Source organism: Schistocerca piceifrons, chromosome X, assembly GCF_021461385.2.
Source record: "Schistocerca piceifrons isolate TAMUIC-IGC-003096 chromosome X, iqSchPice1.1, whole genome shotgun sequence".
Lineage (NCBI taxonomy): Eukaryota > Metazoa > Arthropoda > Insecta > Orthoptera > Acrididae > Schistocerca > Schistocerca piceifrons.
This window is the reverse complement of record NC_060149.1, coordinates 21,640,119-21,646,983: the sequence shown is the minus strand read 5'-3', so window position 1 is coordinate 21,646,983 and position 6,865 is coordinate 21,640,119.

Here is a 6,865-nt window from a genome sequence, read left to right as displayed (position 1 = left end):
CGTGCAAGTGAAAACAGTGGAAAGCACTGATCTTACAGTTACAAGTTGATATTTGGATCAGTACTAATGCAATATTTGAAAAGACAAACAAATAATTTAAATGCGTATTGTACTGTCGGAAAAATATACATCTTGGGAGTGCAGTTGTTACACACTTGGTAAAAGTTACATAGTAGACACTAGCATCCATTTTTAGTAGTTTATGTACTATATATGTGTGTAATACGCATTAAAATACTTATCAGAGCCTTATCCATTACCTGTTTTTTAAATTATCCTGCAGTTTTAGCTTTTATGATGAAGAATGTGTTTAAATATGTCACAAAAATTCCAGGATACGCTAAAAGTCTGTCTGTTAGCATAATTTTTTTTATGATTTCCTGCCCCTGCCCTATATGGACAGGAAAGGACTTGCATTGGAGCAATCCGCCGCTCTTCAGCCAAGTGATACATTTAATAAAAAGAGGAAAAGGAGACATATAAAAAGCGATATAGGGGGACATGAGAACATAGTAAGGAGAGACATTGGAGGTTAAAATATACATGTACACGAAGAATTTCATGGGGACGGTTAAAAAAGTCAACAGAAAGTTTAAAAAACGCAGTGGGCGATTAGCGTAGCACGTAAAAAAGTCCACGCACAAGTTAAAAGCTGGCCACAGTATTAAAACACTCCAGAACGACGACACTGCACGAGACAAAGCACACAGGATGAAGAGTAAAAACTACCAGGAGGGACCTGCCGAGGGAGGGGAGACGTGAGAAGAGGGAAAAGAGAGGACAGGAGGGGGGCAGAGGGGGAGGGAGGCTGGAAAGGGTGGGAGGGAAAGCAAGGGGGTCGGGGTCGCACAAAGGGGCAAGAGATGGGCGGGGTGGGAGGTAGAGAGGGAATGCGAGTCAGGAGGGAGTGCAGAGACGCGGAAAAGGGAGGTGGTGGAGGAGGGGGGAAAACACCACTCAGGGGAAGGGGAGAGGGAGCCCTGAGGATGGGGATGGGAACGATGGGGTTAGAGTTGGTAGGAGGGGTAGAAATAAGGACGAAGTTCATCATCCATGAGGGTTAGGTGCTGGAAGTTGCATTGAGAGAGAAGGTGGAGAATGTGTAGGTGGATAGAGAGCAGGACACCATGGTAAAGGTGCGGCAATGGGCTGGGGGTAGACAGGACAGAAGACACCAGGGGCTGAGGGGGGAGGGGATCGAGTCTGCAGACGACATACAGGGTGTGGATGTGTTCAAGGAAAAGGAGAAGATGTGGGAAGGGGATTAGGTCATACAGGATCCGTATGGGGAACGGGAGGAGGATACAGAAGGCAAGGGGGAGTGCATCGCATTCAAGGATTACGAGCAGGGGTGGTTCTAGAAGTCGTTCAAGGCGGGGGGGGCTGATCGGGGAAGGGGGGGATTGGGGGAGTTGAATATCACCTAACAAAAGGAGAGTTGGGGTCGTCGCTGACAAATTGGTAAACTTAAGTGTTGCTTAAAGTAGTTTTTGGTAACAGTTTTGGAGTTCAACGTAAAAGAAACTTATTTTCTCATGGGAGATTTTATAAATTACATAAACCATGAAAAAGGACAACTTACAACAAATAAGTTTCCATTATATTACAGTCTTCTGCCCAATTTGTCATGCTCATTCGCCTCTGTTTCTTTTTAGTGAGTATGTCAATGAGATTTTCAATGTCCATATCTCTTCTTTTGTGGAAATTTGCAAGAGCCAATCCATTTAGTCTCACCTGCCCCATTGTGTTACGCAAATAAGTCTTTATTCGTCTCAAAGTAGAGAAGCTTCGTTCAGGAGTGCTTGTGGTGACAGGAATAGTCCCAAATATTTGGAGTAAAACATATACATTTGAGAAAAACTGCTTGTCGCAGTTCTTTAATGCTTCAGTTACTGTTTCAGGTCTTTTACTTTCATCAGCCCACTTTTTCTTCCATAGTTTCAGTTCTCCTTTCATTAATAGCGAAGAACTCTCCAAAAACTGTTCATATTTCTCGGATGTCTGGATCACTTCATCCTCTCTGTATTTTAAACACTATGCAGGAATAAGTCCTTCAAGTGGTAATATGGTGCGAAAATATTGGGGAAATCTTGTTTCTAGCTCGGCAATAAAACGATCCACAACAGGTAAAAATACTGTTCACCTGAAGTATTCCTCAGCGTTTGAAGCAGGAACGTTGTCTCTTTTGGTTTGTGTTGAAATAGTTCTTGGCATTGCTATTACACTTCCAATATCTTCTGTCAGTTTAACAGCGTCTTCAAAATTACTTCCGAATTCTATTTCCGGTTCCGTCCTTATATTGTTGACCATCTCAAGCACATCATTGACATGATTTAAGGTAGTTGTTAAATCCATTTTAGGACTTTGGAGCTGTTCGCGTAGTCTTAAAGAGAAGTAATATGCTGCAGTTGCTAACGCTACTACGAAGTCTCCTCTTCCGACAGCAGAACTAAACATACAAGCTTTACTAGCCGTTTCTGCGTTGGTTTCACGACTACTTGAAAGTTCGTCCAGCAAGGTCACGACTGGGACAAATAGCTCCTTGAAAGTAATAAGGGTATCGTGTCTTTCCACCAATCTTGTTGGACACATTGCCTTCAACTTTGTTTTCTTTGAATCTGTGAACGGTAGTCGTGATATAACTTCCTCTGGGGAACTTTTTCTGTTTGCAGAGGCAGACAAGACTGCTGAAACTGATCCTACAATTCCCATCATATTTCTAACTATTGGAGTATCACAAGACTTAGAAATGCAATAGTTCGAAGAGTGGCTAAAACAGTGGGTATAAATAGCCAACGATTGTTTACTTAAAATAAGAGCTTCAACTGCTTTAAATCTCCCAGCCATGTTTGAGCCGCCATTATAGCCCTGACCACAAAGATATTTATAGCTCAGCCCCAGTGTCTTGAGTTCTTCATCGATGGCTTCTGCAATCGAAGTGCCAGTAGTTGATTTATGCTCAGTAAAACCCAGAAAGTCTTCTTTGGTAACAAAGGTCTCTATGTCAGTGTACCTAATACAAAATGTCATCTGTTCCTTAGTGGTGACATCAGTTGTTTCATCACATATAATGCTAAAAAAATTAGCCTTTTACACATCCCTCGATATTGAGGAGCGAATAGCGTCACCAATGCAATGTATGACTTTCTTTTTGGACTGTGTTACTTATCATAGAACTGTTTCGGCCACATGTACTGAAATGATGTTTTAAATCTTCATCTCCAGCATCCACACGAAAAGCCAAAAGACTCAAACACTCCGTGCCTTCCCTCTAGAAGATCATCAGTTTTTTCCTCTTTTAGCTGAGGAATTAAACCATGATCACGATGTCCTCGTAAAGGTAGGTTATTTCTAGCACACAGGACTATAGTCTTTATAATAGGCCTCAATCGTTTCCGGATTTCTTCAATAACTGAAGATTTCTTGGTATCGAGGACAACGGCAATACTTTTTCTACTTGATTCCATAGATTTGGTGAACTCTATAGCCTTCTCCATGGAAAATTTGTGATATTTTATGTTTTCATGATCACGAAGATCTTCCGTAGCCTTCTTGTATTTGGCCAATGGTTCTTTTGCCAGTGTTTTCAACGCCTATAAAAATAAATTAAAAATGTCTTAGCCAAAGAATGAAGTAAAGAAAAATTAGTGCAAACACCAAATCTTGCAAGCACTCGAAATGTTAGCAACATATAAATTTTTACTGAGAAAGCAACCTGAAAACTATTTGAATAATTATCTTTTTGTATCTGAAGTGTTTCCATTTAAAAACGACACCTCCAAGATATTTATGTTTTTTACCAAGCCAGTTAAAGGTTTCAGTTATTTAGAATAATCGAAAGCTGTAATAAGTACCTGGGAGCCGATTCCAGCACCTGAAGAAGAAAACAGAACACATGCAGTACAAAATCCACCACGTAACATTCTACTGTATGAAAGCCAGTTGTACTGGCTCATCCATTCATGCTTAAATCTTAGGTTTTGCTTCCCTTCTAATTGAGTAGGAAAAGAAAAGTTTGCAGGAGACTTCCAAGTATTCTTTAAAAACTTAAACTTCTCATCATTAAGTAAGACGCCTTTAACAGCTCTTCCTATGTCATATGAGTCATAATATGTTTCAGTCCTTTCTGATCTTTCTTCCTGTGAATTAAATATGCTTTAAATATCAGTATTACGTACAAGTGGCTCAACACAAAAGTATATAGCGTTATTTACACATATAAAAAATTTAAATTTGTTATGACCACTAAAAAGTCACAATTTGTCTTCCAAAACATTAACACTACCCCATATCCCTCGGTCTTGCTTCCTCCTCCTACAAGCATTCGTATGGGCGTCCTCGGTAAACAGTATTGAAATGGTCTTGTGTATTGACATGCTTAATGAAGGTACTAACTCCAGCAATTCCGTACAGTAATGACAAGGAAAAAAGACTCAGAACAATGAAGCAGTAAAGAGTAAGAAAGTCGACAACAATGGCTTCTTCAGACAGTGTTTCAGCTACGTAATGTTACCAGCAGCCCAGAACAAGGGACTGCTGTCTCCCGCCTTTTACTAATTCAGGACTGTCAAGATACAGTTTACACACTGTAACTCTTGTTTGTTGTGAAACTGGACTGTGAACGGTATTTATGAGTCCAAAGATACATAAAATCTAAGTTTCTCTTAATTTAGTGGCCTTTGCCTGGAAGTTTTGTTTGAAATGTTCCTACAGAAAGGCTTCAAAATTTAGCACGACATTAGCGATCTATGTCAGTGAAGGTCGTTGGTTGGTTCCACCATGTGCCATCAGTCGGTTGCAGTCAACAAAACCAGGAAAGATTCTGCATCACATTATTTACTGCCGGCCTATAAGCTTTCTTCTAGTGGTCTGAAAAGCTTTTAGAAACTTCTGAAATGCTCTCACATGTTTATAGACTATCACTGAAAGTTGGTAGATCTTGTTGAGAAAGAAAGTTTTGAATAATTTGCAAGGCGACAGAATAAATAAAGGTCAATTTCGCACCTTACATAAAAGCTTTATGTATCGTAACGGGAAGGTGAATATGACACCTAACTTAATTTGACGGTATTGAGCAAATTTGCCTGTAAATATGTAATGCAAAAGGGATGATACTCAATCAATGGTGTTAACACACTGCTCATGTAATGCATATCTATAAGCAGAAGGTGAGACAACCAGCGAGAGTAAACGTTTTGATTTGGAAGCAATTATGAGGAGAGGAGAAGGCCACACCACAGGGACTACCACGGAAAGCACTTAGGACGCATCCCAAGGCGGGAGTCAACGACAGACTGACCTGGTGACTCAGACCCTATTGGTTGAAAAAGGCCGTGACACGGAGAATGAAAGAACCCAGGTGGGGAGACAGTTCGGCCGCGAGAAAGACAAGACGGAAATTTTCGAGGACTCTTCTCTGACCAGGCCTCAAGTGCAGAACGTGGCGCATAACGCTCTGTATGACGCAGAGGAGAAATTTGTGTGAACACTGCGTTCACAGCAGCTGACGTCCAGCTAGCAATTAGCTGTAGCGTCGTTTAGCTCCAACAGCAGAGAAACGAACCAGCCAGTTAGTTAATTGTGCTTGAGAGAACTGAGAGGGCATTATAATATGCATGCTGCTCCAGCCATGTGCGTGTATATTGCCATATTCCAAGACTAGGAATGAGTACTTATTTTCTCTCACAACGAGAAACATAGGGGAAAAATCAGCAAAGGTTTAATAAGCTTTTATAGGAATTTCAGAGGCAGAGAGCGGCCATGCATATGGTAGCTCATCATAGCAAAGGTAAATAACCGCATGCAAGAGCGTAAATTTGTTGGTTCACCAGCTTGTGTCCACTGTAAACTCGAGCGACCTTGGGTAATCTTTTGCTAAACTTGTCACAAAACGAACCATACTCCGTAGACTTGATTGTCATCCTAAATAGAACCGAACTTTGAAACGGACTCGGATGATTTATCGTAGTACTAACCAACATCATAACGTAATTGTAAGAATAATTTTGTAAAGAAACTTCTAGTTAAAATTTAATATTGTTGTGTTTAGGATTAGTTAAATTTCAGAGGACAAGATGCGTCATTTTCACAACTATCTTAACATTGTCACATTGTAAACTGTGTAAAAGCATATATATCTCTGAAAAGTTTGCAACATTAAACAAATGTCATTACAGTATACACAGTTGTGTCCTCAGTCAAAGAATAAACAACCACCATCTCACGTCTTACAAATTTTGTTGATATTATTAATACCAAAAATACATATGGCCAGCTTTAGTAAAAAAATACAACAATAAAGTGTTATTTTTCAGTACAAAATAATTAAATAATGCTGGTTTGTGCAGAAAATATTTTACCTGCTTATAGGCAAATGGCGTCTTTAAAAATTGACCTCACATTTTATATTTTCCAGCAGTCGTATTCTTATCATTAGTTATCGATTAAACATAATAGCGCTAATCCTACATAATTAAACTAATAACTACTAGTAAAAAATCTCAGTAACATGAAGGAAGTGTTACTTAAAATTAAGAAGCTATGACTCTTACCAATTGTTTTGTGTTGTCGAAATTGTAGACTCTAGATGCACATGCCTGTGACGGTTCAAATTATATAGCGAAAGCTTCAGATTCCTTACGAGAGTTTTTGGCCCTATGCTCAGGTTTGCCAAAATAATGTTAGCCTGCGATTCACTGCAGTCTCTAATACACTATTATTTCAGAAAAAAATTGACACTTCACGATACATGATTCGGTCACACTACTCAGTTACACACTTCAGTAATATCAATAATGGTACTCGGAAAACAAGTGTTCACTGACAGCACGTGGAAGAGTTGGAAGAACAACTAGCTGTTTTCAAC